Source organism: Akebia trifoliata, chromosome 8, assembly GCF_017979445.1.
Source record: "Akebia trifoliata isolate Shusen 1 chromosome 8, ASM1797944v1, whole genome shotgun sequence".
NCBI lineage: Eukaryota > Viridiplantae > Streptophyta > Magnoliopsida > Ranunculales > Lardizabalaceae > Akebia > Akebia trifoliata.
In genome coordinates this window covers 7,528,471-7,545,375 of record NC_141382.1, presented here as the reverse complement: position 1 = coordinate 7,545,375, position 16,905 = coordinate 7,528,471, and the positions used below count along the sequence as shown (strand labels likewise).

Below are 16,905 nucleotides of genomic sequence, written 5' to 3'. Positions count from 1 at the left end.
TTTCAACGAAGTGAGAGAGAAAGAGAGAGGGTTTCAAAGAGGTGGCGTTCGAGTGAGAAAGAGGGAGAGAGTGAAGGAGAACTCTCTGTTTTTTAATTGTGCCAAGGAGGTGGCACTAAATACTATAAAAATGAGGGATGGCGTTGTAAAAAGCCCATAAATCTATAACTTAAACGCAGATATTTTTTAATTGTGCCAGGGAGGTGGCACTAAATACTATAAAACCGAGGGATGGCGCTGTAAAAAGCCCATAAATGTATAACTTAAACGTAGATGCAATCGTGACCATCCAATCGCTATATATCCAATGGTCGAGCTTCTTTTGTTAAAACGGCTGATAAAAGAGAGGGCGCTAAACGCCTCCATATATATATATATATATATATATATATATATATATATATATATATATATGGGAGCGGTTCGGCAGTCCAAAAGTTTGCCAAGTTTTGCTCCAAACATTTTTTGTAAATCACTTTTGATGGGGTTAGAAGTTTTGGAATAGGCTGATTTTTTGTGAGGATGATCTCTATTGTGAAGAGATCGTCCTCACAAAAAATCAGCTCATTTTGAAACTTCTAACCCTAGTTGACAAGTTGAAGAATCGTGGGCCGTCCAATATTTGTAAATCACTTTTGATGGGGTTTGAAGTTTGGGAATAGGCTGATTTTTGGTGAGTATAATCTCCTCATCATAGAGATCATCCTCACAAAAAATCAGCTCATTCCAAAGCTTCTAACCCATATTTTCAAAAATGTTTGGCACCAAACTTGGCAAACTATAGGGCTACTGAACCGTCCCCTATATATATATAGGGTCCCGTTCAGCAACAAACATTTTGGCAAAATATTTTCAAAACATGGGTTAGAGGTTTAGGAATGGGCTGATTTTTGGTGAGGATGATCTCTACGGTGAGGAGATCATCCTCACCAAAAATCAGCCAATTTCAAAACTTCTAGCCCCAGTTTACAAGTTGAAAAATCGTGGACTGTCCATTTTTTGTAAACCATTTTTGATGGGGTTCGAAGTTTTGGAATAGGCTGATTTTTGGTGATGATGATCTCCTCACCGTAGAGATCATCCTCACCAAAAATTAGCCCATTCCAAAACCTCTAACCCATGTTTTGAAAAATGTTTTGCCAAAATGTTTGTTGCTGAACATTTTGGCAAAACATTTTTCAAAACATGGGTTAGAGATTTTGGAATGGGCTGATTTTTGGTGAGGATGATCTCTACGGAGAGGAGATCATCATCACCAAAAATCAGCCCATTCCAAAACCTCTGACCCATGTTTTGAAAAATGTTTTGCCAAAATGTTTGTTGCTGAACAGGACCCCATATATATATATATATATGGGGACGGTTCAGCAGCCCTAAAGTTTACCAAGTTTGGTGCCAAACATTTTTCAAAATATGGGTTAGAAACTTTCGAATGAGCTGATTTTTTGTGAGGATGATCTCTATGATGAGGAGATCATCCTCACCAAAAATTAGCCTATTCCAAAACTTCTAACCCCATCAAAAGTAATTTACAAAAATTGGACACTCCATGATTCTTCAATTTGTAAACTAGGGTTACAAGTTTCAAAATGAGCTGACTTTTTGTGAAGATCTCTTCACCGTAGAGATCATCCTCACAAAAATTAGTCTATTACAAAACTTCTAATCCCATCAAAAGTGATTCACAAAAAATGTTTGGCACAAAACTTGGCAAACTTTAGGGCTGCTGAACCACTCCCTATATATATATATATATATATATGGGAAATGTTCAACAACAAACATTTTGGCAAAACATTTTTCAAAATATGGGTTAGAGGTTTTGGAATGGGCTGATTTTTGGTGGGGATGATCTCTACGGTGAGGAGATCATCATCACCAAAAATCAGCCCATTCCAAAACTTCTAATCCATCAAAAATGGTTTAAAAAATGGACGGTCCATGATTTTTCAACTTGTAAACATGGGGTTAGAAGTTTTGGAATGGGCTGATTTTTGGTGAGGATGATCTCCTCACCGTAGAGATCATCCTCACCAAAAATCAGCCCATTCCAAAACCTCTAACCCATGTTTTGAAAAATGTTTGTTGCTGAAAGGGACCCTATATATATATATATATATATGGGTAGCGTTATTTGGCCAACAGTTTGGCAAACACATTTTTCAAAACATGGGTTAGAGGTCTTGGAATGGGCTGATTTTTGGTGAGGATGATCTCCTCACTGTAGAGATCATCCTCACCAAAAATCAGCCCATTCCAAGACATCTAACCCATGTTTTGAAAAAGTGTTTGCCAAAATGTTGGCCAAATAACGGGACCCATATATATATATATATGGGAAATGTTCAACACCCTAAGATTTACCCTACGCTTTAACAAACGTGTCCTACATGGGTTAAAACTTTTGGAAAGGGCTGATTTTTTGTGAGGATGATCTTTAGAATTAGAAGATCATCCTCACCAAAAATCAGCACATTCCAAAATTTTTAGCCCCATGTTTACAAGTTGAAAAATCATGGACCGTCCGTTTTTTGTAAATCATTTTTGATGGGGTTAGAAGTTTTGGAATGAGCTAATTTTTGGTGAGGATGATCTCTATGGTGAGGAGATCATCCTCACCAAAAATCAGCCCATTCCAAAACTTCTAATCCATGTTTACAAGTTAAAAAATCGTGGACCGTCCATTTTTTGTAAACCATTTTTGATGGATTAGAAGTTTTGGAATGGGCTGATTTTTGGTGATGATGATCTCCTCACCGTAGAGATCATCCCCACCAAAAATCAGCCCATTCCAAAACCTCTAACCCATATTTTGAAAAATGTTTTGCCAAAATGTTTGTCAAAATGTTTGTTGTTGAACATTTCCCATATATATATATATATATATATTCGGCACCCTAAGTTTTACCACACACTTTAACAAACGCGTTTTGTCTTACATGGGTTAGAAGTTTCGGAATGGGCTGATTTTTAGTGAGGATGATCTCTATTGTGAGGAGATCATCCTCACCAAAAATCAGCTCATTCCAAAACTTCTAACCCCATCAAAAATGATTTACAAAAAATGGACGGTCCACGATTTTCAACCTGTAAACATGGGGCTAAACATTTCGGAATGGGCTGATTTTTGGGGAGGATGATCTTCTAATCATAGAGATCATCCTCACCAAAAATCAGCCCATTCCAAAACTTCTAACCCATGTAAGACAAAAAACGTTTGTTAAAGTGTGTGGTAAAACTTAGGGTGCTGAACATTTCCCATATATATATATATATATATAGGGAGTGGTTCAGCAGCCCTAAAGTTTGCCAAGTTTTGTGCCAAACATTTTTGTGAATCACTTTTGATGGGATTAGAAGTTTTGTAATAGACTAATTTTTTGTGAGGATGATCTCTACGGTGAAGAGATCTTCACAAAAAGTCAGCTCATTTTGAAACTTGTAACCCTAGTTTACAAATTGAAGAATCATGGAGCGTCCAATTTTTGTAAATTACTTTTGATGGGGTTAGAAGTTTTGGAATAGGCTAATTTTTGGTGAGGATGATCTCCTCATCATAGAGATCATCCTCACAAAAAATCAGCTCATTACAAGTTACAAAACACGTTTTGAAAGTGCTGGTCCCTTTCACCACCAAACATTTTGGCCAACATTTTAGCTAACCATTTTGTCCTACATGGGTTAGATGTTTTGTAATGGGCTGATTTTTGGTGAGGATGATCTCTACGTGTAGAGATCATCCTCACCAAAAATCAGCCCATTACAAAACTTCGAACCCCATGTTTTTAAGTTGAAAAATCATGGACCGTCTTTTTTTTGTAAACCATTTTTTATGGGGTTAGAAGTTTTGGAATGAGCTGATTTTTGGTGACGATGACCTCTTCACCGTAAAGATCATCCTAAAAAAAAATCAGCCCATTCCAAAACTTTTAACCCATGTTTTGAAAAATGTTTTGACAAAATGTTTGTTGGTGAACATTTCCCTATATATATATATATATATATATATATATATATATATATATGGTCCCGTTCAACAACAAACATTTTGACACACATTTTGGCAAAACATTTTTCAAAACACGGGTTAGAGATTTTGGAATGGGCTTATTTTTGGTGAGGATGATCTCTACGGTGAGGAGATCATCCTCACCAACAATCAGCCCATTCCAAACTTCTAACCCTAGTTTATAAGTTGAAAAATCGTGGACCATCCATTTTTTGTAAATCATTTTTTATGGGGTTAGAAGTTTTGGAATGGGCTGATTTTTGGTGATGATGATCTCCTCACCGTAGAGATCATCCTCACCCAAAATCAGCCCATTCCAAAACCTCTAACCCATGTTTTGAAAAATGTTTTGCCAAAATGTTTATCAAATGTTTGTTGCTGAACATTTCCCTATATATAATATATGGGGGCGTTCAATGGCCAACTTTTTGGCAAAACATTTTTCAAAACATGAGTTAGAGATTTTGGAATGGGCTGATTTTTGGTGAGGATGATCTCTATGGTGAAGAGATCATCCTCACCAAAAATCAGCCCATTCCAAAACTTCTAATCCATGTTTACAAGTTAAAAAATCGTGGACCGTCCATTTTTGTGTAAACTGTTTTTGATGGGGTTAGAAGTTTTGGAATGGGCTGAGTTTTGGTGAGGATGATCTCCTCACCGTAGAGATCATCCTCACCAAAAATGAGCCAATTCCAAAACCTCTAACCTATGTTTAGAAAAATGTTTTGCCAAAAAGTTTGTCCTTGAACGCTACCCATAATATACATATATATATGGTCCCGTTCGCTAGCTAACGGTTTGGCAAACTTTTTTGGATCGTTAGATATAATGAGATCTGACGGATGCGATTATATCTCGCACGATCGGTTTAAGTTATAAAATTAGAAGTTTAATAATGGGCTGCTTTTTGGCAAGGATGATCTCCTCACCATAAAGATCATCCTCACAAAAAATCAGCCTATTCCAAACATTTTTGCCCATATAAAACAAAACACATTGTAGCTTTATGTGTATACGGATCCTAATCCCTACATATATATATATATATAGGGTCAGGTCAAGGGCCATATGAGAAAACATATGTAAAAACTTTCGTTTTTAATAAAATTTTAAAATATGGGTTAGAAATTTTGGATTGAGCTGATTTTTTGTGAGGATGATCTCTATGATGGGAAGATCATCCAAAAAAAAAAAAAATCAGCCCAATCTGAAACTTCTAACCCCATTAAAAGTGATTTAGAATGTGGACCGTCGATTTTTTACTAATTTTTATCACTAATTTGTAAATCACTTTTGATGGATTTAGAAGTTTCTGATTGAGCTGATTTTTTGTGAGGATGATCTTTTCATCATAGTGACCATCCTTGCAAAAAATCAGCTCAATCCAAAACCTCTAACTCTTATTTTGAAAAACGAAAGTTTTTTCATATGTTTTCTCATATGGCCCTTGAACCGTCCCCATATATATATATATATAGGGAAATGTTCAGCAACAAACATTTTGGCAAAACATTTTTCAAAACATGGGTCAGAGGTTTTGGAATGAGCTGATTTTTGGTGAGGATGATCTTTACGGTGAGGAGATCATCATCACCAAAAATCAGCTCATTCCAAAACTTCTAACCCCATAAAAAATGATTTACAAAAAATGGACGGTCAACGATTTTTCAACTTGTAAGTTGTGGCTAGAAGTTTTGGAATGGGCTGATTTTTGATGAGGATAATCTCCTCACCGTAGATCTCATCCTCACCAAAAATCAGCCCATTCCAAAACCTCTAACCCATGTTTTAAAAAATGTTTTGCCAAAATGTTTATTGCTGAACGGGACCCATATATATATATAGGTCCCATTCAATGTCTAACTTTTTGGCAAAACATTTTTTAAAACATGAGTTAGAAGTTTTAGAATAGGCTGATTTTTTGTGAGGATGATTTCTACGGCAAGGATATTATCATCACCAAAAATTAGCCCATTCCAAAACTTCTAACCCCATCAAAAATAGTTTACAAGAAATGGATGGTCCATGATTTTCAACTTGTAAACATGGGTTAGAAGTTTTTGGAATGGGCTGATTTTCGGTGAGGATGATCTCCTCACCGTAGAGATCATCCTCACCAAAAATCAGCCCATTCCAAAACTTGTAACTCATGTTTTGAAAAATGTTTTGCCAAAAAGTTAGCCATTGAACACTACCTACCCTATATATATATATGGGTCCTGTTCAACACCCTACACTTTACCCCACCATTTGCCTAACCATTTTTGTCTTATATGGGTTAGAAGTTTTGGAATGGGCCGATTTTTGATGAGGATAATGAGGAAATCATCCTTACAAAAAATCAACCCAATCCAAAACTTCTAACCCCATCACAAATGCTTTACAAAAAATGGACGATCCACGATTTTTCAACTTGTAAACATGAGGTTAGAAATTTTGGAATTGACTGATTTTTGGTGAGGAGGATTTTCTAACCGTAGAGATCATCCTCACCAAAAATCAGCCCATTCCAAAACTTCTAACCCATGTAGGACAAAACATGTTTGGTAAAGCGTAGGATAAAGTATAGGGTGTTAAACATTTCCATATATATATATATATATATATATATATATATATAGGGTCCCGTTCGCCACCCTTAGTTTTACCACACACTTTAACAAACGCGTTTTGTCTTACATGGGTTAGAAGTTTCGGAATGAGCTGATTTTTGGTGAGGATGATCTCTATGGTGAGGAGATCATCCTCACCAAAAATCAGCTCATTCCAAAACTTCTAACCCCATCAAAATTGATTTACGAAAAATGGACGGTCCACGATTTTTCAACGTGTAAACATGGGGCTAAACATTTCGGAATGGGCTGATTTTTGGGGAGGATGATCTTCTAATCATAGAGATCATCCTCACCAAAAATCAACTCATTCCAAAACTTCTAACCCATGTAGGACAAAAAACGTTTGTTAAAGTGTGTGGTAAAACTTAGGGTGCTGAACATTTCCCATATAGGGTCCCGTTCGCCACCCTTAGTTTTACCACACACTTTAACAAACGCGTTTTGTCTTACATGGGTTAGAAGTTTCGGAATGAGCTGATTTTTGGTGAGGATGATCTCTATGGTGAGGAGATCATCCTCACCAAAAATCAGCTCATTCCAAAACTTCTAACCCCATCAAAATTGATTTACAAAAAATGGACGGTCCACGATTTTTCAACGTGTAAACATGGGGCTAAACATTTCGGAATGGGCTGATTTTTGGGGAGGATGATCTTCTAATCATAGAGATCATCATCACCAAAAATCAACTCATTCCAAAACTTCTAACCCATGTAGGACAAAAAACGTTTGTTAAAGTGTGTGGTAAAACTTAGGGTGCTGAACATTTCCCATATAGGGTCCCGTTCGCCACCCTTAGTTTTACCACACACTTTAACAAACGCGTTTTGTCTTACATGGGTTAGAAGTTTCAGAATGAGCTGATTTTTGATGAGGATGATCTCTATGGTGAGGAGATCATCCTCACCAAAAATCAGCTCATTCCAAAACTTCTAACCCCATCAAAATTGATTTACAAAAAATGGACGGTCCACGATTTTTCAACGTGTAAACATGGGGCTAAACATTTCGGAATGGGCTGATTTTTAGGGAGGATGATCTTCTAATCATAGAGATCATCCTCACCAAAAATCAACTCATTCCAAAACTTCTAACCAATGTAGGACAAAAAATGTTTGTTAAAGTGTGTGGTAAAACTTAGGGTGTTGAACATTTCCCATATAGGGTCCCGTTCGCCACCCTTAGTTTTACCACACACTTTAACAAACGCGTTTTGTCTTACATGGGTTAGAAGTTTCGGAATGAGCTGATTTTTGGTGAGAATGATCTCTATGGTGAGGAGATCATCCTCACCAAAAATCAGCTCATTCCAAAACTTCTAACCCCATCAAAATTGCTTTACAAAAAATGGACGGTCCACGATTTTTCAACTTGTAAACTGGGGCTAGAAGTTTTGGAATGAGCTGATTTTTGGTGAGGATGATCTCCTCACCGTAGAGATCATCCTCACCAAAAATCAGCTCATTCCAAAGCCTCTAACCCATGTTTTGAAAAGTGTTTTCCCAAAATGTTTGTTGTTAGGCGAGACCCTATATATAGGGAAATGTTCAGCAACAGACATTTTTACAAACATTTTGGCAAAACACTTTTCAAAACATGGGTTAGAGGCTTTGGAATGGGCTGATTTTTGGTGAGGATGATCTCTACGGTGAGGAGATCATCATCACAAAAATCAGCTCATTCCAAAACTTCTAACCCCATCAAAAATGGTTTACAAAAAATGGACGGTCGACGATTTTCCAACTTGTAAACTGGGCTAGAAGTTTTGGAATGGGCTGATTTTTGGTGAGGATGATCTCCTCACCGTAGAGATCATCCTCACCAAAAATCATCCCATTCCAAAACCTCTAACCCATGTTTTGAAAAATCTTTTACCAAAATGTTTGTCAAAATGTTTGTTGCTGAACGGGACCCATATATATATAGAACAGCGTTCCTAAGACTTATATTGGGACTCACATTGCGACACACCGTTTTGTCTTATATGGGCAAAAATATTTGGAATGGGCTGATTTTTTGTGAGGATGATCTCTATGGTGAGGAGATCATCCTTGCCAAAAATCAGCTCATTATGAAACTTCTAGACCGTCCAATTTTTGTTGAAAAATTATAGACCGTCCAATTTTTGTAAATCAATTTTGATGGGGTTAGAAGTTTTGGAATGGGATGATTTTTTGCCAGGATGATCCCCTCATCACAGAGATCATCCTCACAAAAAATCAGCTCATTCCAAACATTTTTGCCCATATAAGACAAAACGGTGTATCGCAATGTGAGTCTCAATATGAGTCTTAGGAACGCGACCCATATATATATATATATATATATATGGGAAATGTTCAGCACCCTAAGTTTTACCACACACTTTAACAAACGTTTTTTGTCCTACATGGGTTAGAAGTTTTGGAATGGGCTGATTTTTGGTGAGGATGATCTCTATGATTAGAAAATCATCCTCCTCAAAAATCAGCCCATTCCGAAATGTTTAGCCCCATGTTTACACGTTGAAAAATCGTGGACCGTCCATTTTTTGTAAATCATTTTTGATGGGGTTAGAAGTTTTGGAATGAGCGGATTTTTGGTGAGGATGATCTCCTCACCATAGAGATCATCCTCACCAAAAATCAGCCCATTCAAAAATTTCTAACCCATGTAAGACAAAACACGTTTGTTAAAGTGTGTGGTAAAACTTAGGGTGCTGAACGGGACCCTATATATATATATATATATGGGTCGCGTTCCTAAGACTCAAATTGCGACTCACATCGCGACTCACCATTTCAGCCGTTCGATATTCGTTAAATCTACGGTCCAGATCGGATGTCATTTTAAAAACGTTTGCAAAATAACGTTTTTTTGCATATTTGGAAGCACCTCCCCGTAAATCATAAATCAGATTTTGAAAACAAAACTTCGTCTTCTTCATCTTCTACCCTCTGCATTCAGAACTTCAACTCCTCTTCTGAACTCTCATATGATTCATTGTCTTCCTCTTCTTCTCACTTCGATACGAGCAAGATCCGAAGACGATCTGTCATCTCTTCGATTCCTTACTCGTTATTTGCGTTCGACTTCCTCTCTGCATTCGACGACACACAGACCAACAGATCTGAGTTCGGACGACAACCATTGCGTTTCTGACATCGTTTGCGACGGCACCGACGAACCATTCGACTTCGTCTTCTCTCTCTCTCTCTCTCTCTCAAAGGTAAGAAATCACAAACCCTTCTAACCTTTTTTTTTTTTTTTTTTTAATTTCATGTTTTCTTTGCTGAGTTTCTTGCAATCAATCTCCATTTTAGTGTGTTGTTGGGTAGGAAACGTTCTATTTTAAATTTCATTATGTCTTTGTCGATTTCAACCATCAAGAACTCCAACTCAAACAATGATTCATCATAATATTTAGCACTGCAGGGAGAGCTAGCAGAGAAGTGAGTTTGGGGGTTTGGTTAGGTTTTAGGGTTCCAGGTGAAGGTATAGATGAGAACGAAAAAGAGTGAAATGGGAAAAATGGGGTTTCGTCAATTTTAATAGAGAGATGGGATCAGAAACCATGTCCCTAGTTTAACCATAAAAATTTATTGTCAATTTTATGAAGTATTGAAACACCTCAGGCTTTGTCCCTAGTTTAACCATAAAAATTACACATTTCATATTTTGAAAAAAGATTTAGATCTGATGTTCAGTAATGTTAAGAAGAAAAGAAAAAAGAGTAGGAATGATTGGGTAGATGTTTAAGGAATTGTAGTTTGTTGCTGTTTGTTCTGGTAAATTTTAGAGGGACATTTGATCCCCATCTTTGCATATTTTCAGATTGCCCGTTCTAACACGACACTTAGTGTGAAGGCCGTGTTAGAAGACATTCCTAACCATGTAAAGGCCACTATAGGGGGTATGTCACAAGAGGATCCTCGACTACAATCTCTTCAAAATGATTGCCTGACTCATGAACCTAAATGTTAAGCTTGGTTCAACAGAACGAGGGTTGAAATCCCTATCAAACTCTTGTAGAATGGTAATTAGTCACCAAGGTCTTATTAGCGGTCTCTACGTTCAATTGTTTGCTAGGTATTGATATTTGATCTTTTATGTTTATTATTTTGTTTATAAGGATTGGTGAGAGTTGGTTCTCTTGTTGTTGGATTTTGAATTATGGGCTTTGTCAGTGCTTTTGAGTTTCTATATTATTGAATTTGTATAATTTTCTATTGAGTTTTTGAATTATTAGCTTTTTCTAATTTGTTATTTCATTGAACGTGGATCATTGAATATGCATTGGTATGATTGAAGATTTTCGTTTTCTTTGACTTCAGGATTTAGATTTTAATTTTATTGTATCGGAATGCGGGTTAATGAATTTGAGTTGAGGAATTCTTAATTTATATTAATTTATTCTGTTTATGATTAGTGTAGTTCAGAGAAATTTATAGCATTTCTTTGGTTTGGCTTTCCATCAGTTCCTCTCTTTTATTCATCCAAGTATATATATATACTTATCGTGGGTGCCCCCTCCCCCTCTGGGTGAGACTAATCCTACGGTCACACGCACAGCCCCCTTGGAAATTCCTACGTGCAACGGATTGAGTAGAGTTGTCTCTGTCGATAATCCATCCAATTCAGTTTCAAAGCATATGTTCATTTCCCAGAAAAATAGTGATGTCTTCTAGTTGAATCCTTCCTACATTTCTAATACTTAATTTAATTTCAAAGTATATGTTTATAGACTTGTAAAACAACACAGACATCAATGGAACTTGGCAACGATCACCACTATCGGTATCGGACACTAATATTAAGTTCAAACGCTGTGATCCAAACAATCCCAAATGTTATATACAGTCTACTCCATTTATTAAGAGATATTAATAAAATAAAATAAAAATTCCATCTAAGTGTATTTGCTCGGCTTGTACCACCTTGGTTGAGGTTTGTACCATCTACATTCCAGCTTCAATGAGAAAGATTTTATACATAGGATTGTGAATAAATGAACGTTTTAGCTTTTGATTGAATACCCATTCACAATATGATCCCCAACTTGAACTGTCTGTTTTGTTCCTCTCTTTTCTATATGAAGCTTGCAGAACTTGGAAGGCTTTCAGCATCAATGAAGAAGTTGGAGAAGGATCTCAAGAACATTGATAGCTAATCAATTATGTTTAGCTTGACAGTGCAGACTTGTTTTAAGAGTGTGACCCTATCATATCTTCTCCTTCTCCATTTTTTATTCCAAAGATTGGTTCTTTTTTTACCGCCTTCGTGAATGTAGAACGAGCAATACTGCAACAAACTCAAAAAATCAAATGATAGGACCTTGGCTCTCGTAAAAGCTGGTATGGATTTGGTGGTTGCGATTGGGTTGCTTCAACTAGCACCTAAGAAAGTCACTCCCCATGTAACAGGAGGCTTTGGATTTGTCAGCTCATTGATCTCTTGTTATTAGGTAATGGCAAAATCCCGGTTTGTTTCTATATCTTTGGTTATATAGCGCAGAGTTTGGGTGATGAAATTTGTTATGTTGTGCAGTTGCTTCCTTCCCCACCAAAGACCAAGACACCATGAAAGCGGGAGATTCAAGCTTCCACACCATGAAAATAGACAAGTTCTGCTAACTTGACAAATGTTCTCATTATTCAGTTACCCTTGATTCGATGAAGTTGTACTTGAACAGGAGATCGCAAAGTTCCATTCCAATAAGTTGACTCTCATACTGGGTGCAGTTCAAATCATTGTTAGTGAAGTTTGTACCATTTATTGTTGCTAAAAAAATTGGTTTATGTTGGTCTAGTTGTGGTTAATGGGGTTGCTATGCCCATTGAAATCATTCTAACTAATTATTCAGGATGTATTGGATTGCAGCAATGAGATTGTTGGAATTGTCAAAGAGGTTGGTTCCAATGTTGAACATTTTAAAAGTGGTAATCATGTTGGAATGGGAACTTATGTGAACTTGTGTAGAGATTGTGAGTATTGTAATGATGGGATGGAAATCCATTGCTCAAAGGGTTATACCTTAACCTATGATGTTGTTGATGAGAATGGTACAATAATAAAAGGGGATATTCTATTGAAGACCAATCATGCTTGGTTAAGAAAACTAAGTATTTCAATAATTTTTTAACATAAACTCAGGCCTTTTGTGAATTGAACCCACCCAACAAATCCAAAACACTTGAAACAAGATGTAAAACAGAATAATGACTTTATCAAAAACAAAAGCAAATTGTGCAAAGGCTTCAAACTATGCAAGTTGAAGCTAGTTCCAAATTCAATTTTCAAAACAACTTGCATTGCCATTGCCTCTTGTCACCATGAATTAGTACATCTTTAAACAAATCAAACAATGACAACAGTTCTGCCATGCTTCTTTGTTCCATAATGCTTCACTAAAAATAATTAAAACAATAAAATCTAAAAATCTTAGATAAAAATTTATAAAAAGTTCCAATGCAGCCTTTTCATGCAAAGTGCCTGACATGTGACAGCCACCTCAAGCCCATATTAGCAGAAACATTGATAATCGCTTACCACATTCATAGGAAAAGCTAATAGAAAAACCATTAACAAGGATGGCCAAATAAGTAAGGATATAGGACCAATATAGTCCAAATGCGACATTCACACTTACATCAAAGTATCAGAACAGATTCCTGTCACCCAATTAGTAGTGTCCTAATAACGTATGTAAGTTGAATCATTAATCCACTAAAACATCACAATCGCTTACCACATTAAGAATCACTTTGGGTTCAGTCTCCTTCACAATAAAACATAGTGCTCATACACTATAGGCAATATCTATCCATTCTTTTTCTCTTAGTGGTTTTGGGGGAAATACATCTCTGAGGGTGTTAACAATGTAGAATCCAATGTCACGGACTTTGCTTCTTTATTTGAGGCGTGATGATACTTGAGTAAATCTTCTCATAAGTGATTTAGAGAATCCTTAATAACAGTACTTATTGAAATAAATAAGGAATACTTAATAATACTCTTTAAACTCAAGAGAACACTGAGAGAGTTGGAACAAAAGATGTATTGCACTCTTCAACTTGAACTGAATCTCGAGCAAATACAAAAACTGAACAAAACTATAACCACATGACTAATTAATGAGAAAATAAGAAGTACAAAAATCCAAAACTTCCCAAAACTTAAATTATAGAGAATAGTTCACAATGGAAAAATAAGCAACCACTTTCCTTATTTTACAGATTCAAAACAAACTATAGGAATGCAAAAAAAAAAATGAACAATATAACCAACATAAGTGTTGCTAATGGCCAGCAACATCATCTCTTATCCTATTTACATTACCAACATAAGTATTGTTTTATAGTTGGTTACTGCTCATTCATTAATATACAACGTACAACCTAGAGAGTTGTCATAAGGCTGGAAACAGTTTGTGACCTTTCCCATCAAGGCCATAGCAAATCTTCATCACCATTTACTATAACTGGAATAGAAAGTGCTGCTACAACATCAGCAATCTCACTCAACTTAGCAGGATCCCGTGGCCTATCTGCAACTTTTCTGCAAGTTATCAACATGAAGGCATGCAATCATATTTTGGAAGGAGTCAGAATGAAGTCAGTCCATCACTAATGAAGACAGTCAAACTCCAAACAGCAGATCAAAGGGAACATAATCTAAAAACAACACATTTATAAATTTTGGAAATTGCTACTAAATCCTCGATGTCTACAATCTGTCAAACTTCGAATATGAAGTAAAATGGGAATTATTGTAAAGTGGTATGATGTGTTCTAGTTGTAGACGATGAAATCATAAGCAAATTTATAAGTGATGGACTTTTACCTCTTGTATCTTATATAATTCAGAATGCAAACGTTGGAGACACAAGCACACACAAACACAAACGGTAACTTGTAAGCTAGAGCTTCACTGACTATGCCATACCCAATTTTTCCTGAAATGAATTTCATGGTTAAGTATCAAAACATTTCAATAGAAAAGTTTCTACTCCTAACAACAATCTCATTACAGTACCTAGCATGCAATCGGTTTGTCTCTCGAACCTCAACTACAACGACATCTGTATCTATGTTCGTCGTTTACTTCTAGGTTCCCCTTAACCCCAACAAGGTAACGTTCCTTGTTGTGATTGAGCAAAAAAGTACCATGCACCCAAAAAAGAAAAATGGTTCTCAAGAGTCCGAAACGCACAAGCTGACATAACACATTATCCATAGTGAAAGCATCAGAGAACAATTTCAACAGTTTTAATATTACCAACCAACAGAAAATCAGCACTTTGTTAAATTGTAAACTTGCCAACATACCATCATCATCCCAACATCTAAAACATTAACAATGCAAACTCCATTTCATCCATTGCCTCTCCAGTGTACCAATGCAAGAAAGCCTTCCTACGGAACATAGCAATGAATCCTCCCATATATGTGTAATGAATCCCGCAAATTTTCATTTCCCAATATAAAAAATTGGGGATTAAAATATGCATGAGGGGATTAGAATCTGCCTAAACCAATTGGGGATTAAAGTAATTCATCATTGATGTCTTAATCAATTGCAATGATTAGAAAACCAACATAAACATACATAAGCAACCATGGTAAATAACTAAGTCAATTTTTGGTATAAATAAATAGAAGATATAGAGTTGTATACATATGTGTGCATTTAATAGCAGTTTTCCATGTGTCTCACAAGAAAAGGAGGAAAGTCAGAAGTGTTGAGATGCCTGTGCTAGGAAAAGATTGAATTTCCTAGAGTGGTTTCACTTCAAAGCCTATGAGTCCAAATTGATTAATGACTGTACCAAGTCAAGTGTTGCTAAAATACCCATAATGAAGGTTCCTTCTCAACCCAGATTCCAAGAGTTGTTGTATGGGTAAGGGATAAGGCAAATGATCAATGGTGGCCTCTTTGTGAGAAGGTATGGCATATATAAAGAAGGATATCCAGATATAATGGAGTGTTTATACACTTATGAAAACCAAGAAATGGAGGGCGAGGTAGCCCCGATACAAGAGAAGGGAAAAAAAATGCATGTATCAGTTATTTTCAATGTTAAGTCTATTATTGAGATAATATCTTGGCAGAGTACCAAGCTACATTTACAACCCAAAAGATTGTGTAAATCCAGGCTAATCAAACCCAACATGAGAAGAGAACTGCATGGATAACTACCCAAATTGTTCCATTTGATCAAAAGTTCACAATAAATAAATTGGGGAAGTGAATGCAACAATATATCCCAGATACGCGCAACAACTATTACATTATTCCATTGTATATTCATCATGGGAATACAACAACTATTACATTATTCCATTGTATGAAATTTTGGACGGGTTAATACCTGTTTTGCACATTCGTTGAGCACATAGGCATTCTGATTGAACCAAATCTTCTTTTACCAAATATCCTGTTTCAGCTATTATTTACATAGTGCTCATATGATTTGATTTTCACATTTATCAACTTACACTTAGATGGAAATTTTATTTTATTTTATTAATATCTCTTAATAAATGGCGTAGACTGTATATAACATTTGGGATTGTTTGGATCACAGCGTTTGAACTTAATATTAGTGTCCGATACCGATAGTGGTGATCGTTGCCAAGTTCCATTGATGTCTGTGTTGTTTTACAAGTCTATAAACATATAGTTTGAAATTAAATTAAGTATTAGAAATGTAGGAAGGATTCAACTAGAAGACATCACTATTTTTCTGGGAAATGAACATATGCTTTGAAACTGAATTGGATGGATTATCGACAGAGACAACTCTACTCAATCCGTTGCACGTAGGAATTTCCAAGGGGGCTGTGCGTGTGACCGTAGGATTAGTCTCACCCAGAGGGGGAGGGGGCACCCACGATAAGTATATATATATAACTTGGATGAATAAAAGAGAGGAACTGATGGAAAGCCAAACCAAAGAAATGCTATAAATTTCTCTGAACTACACTAATCATAAACAGAATAAATTAATATAAATTAAGAATTCCTCAACTCAAATTCATTAACCCGCATTCCGATACAATAAAATTAAAATCTAAATCCTGTAGTCAAAGAAAACGAAAATCTTCAATCATACCAATGCATATTCAATGATCCACGTTCAATGAAATAACGAATTAGAAAAAGCTAATAATTCAAAAACTCAATAGAAAATGATACAAATTCAATAATATAGAAACTCAAAAGCACTGACAAAGCCCATAATTCAAAATCCAACAACAAGAGAACCAACTCTCACCAATCCTTATAAACAAAATAATA

At 36.0% G+C, this 16,905-nt stretch overlaps 1 protein-coding gene and 2 long non-coding RNA genes across 4 annotated transcripts in view; 2 read left to right on the top strand and 1 right to left on the bottom strand.

Annotated features, from left to right (window-relative positions):
• LOC147395852 (NAC domain-containing protein 72-like) overlaps positions 1 to 16,905 on the top strand; it is a 45,815-nt gene that overhangs the window by 20,170 nt on the left and 8,740 nt on the right. The gene's annotated exons all lie outside the window — the stretch shown is intronic.
• LOC147395854 (uncharacterized) lies at positions 11,529 to 12,679 on the top strand. The gene is made up of 3 exons (XR_015180752.1): positions 11,529 to 11,553; positions 11,705 to 12,070; positions 12,154 to 12,679. It is a non-coding gene; the product is annotated as an uncharacterized LOC147395854 (long non-coding RNA).
• Positions 13,800 to 16,046, bottom strand: LOC147395853 (uncharacterized). Of its 2 annotated transcripts, XR_015180675.1 has the most exons (4): positions 14,934 to 16,046; positions 14,641 to 14,820; positions 14,449 to 14,560; positions 13,800 to 14,163 (listed from the first exon to the last, which is right to left on the bottom strand). It is a non-coding gene; the product is annotated as an uncharacterized LOC147395853 (long non-coding RNA). The 2 variants fall into 2 exon arrangements; XR_015180676.1 differs by lacking the exon at positions 14,934 to 16,046 and having other exon boundaries at positions 14,641 to 14,927.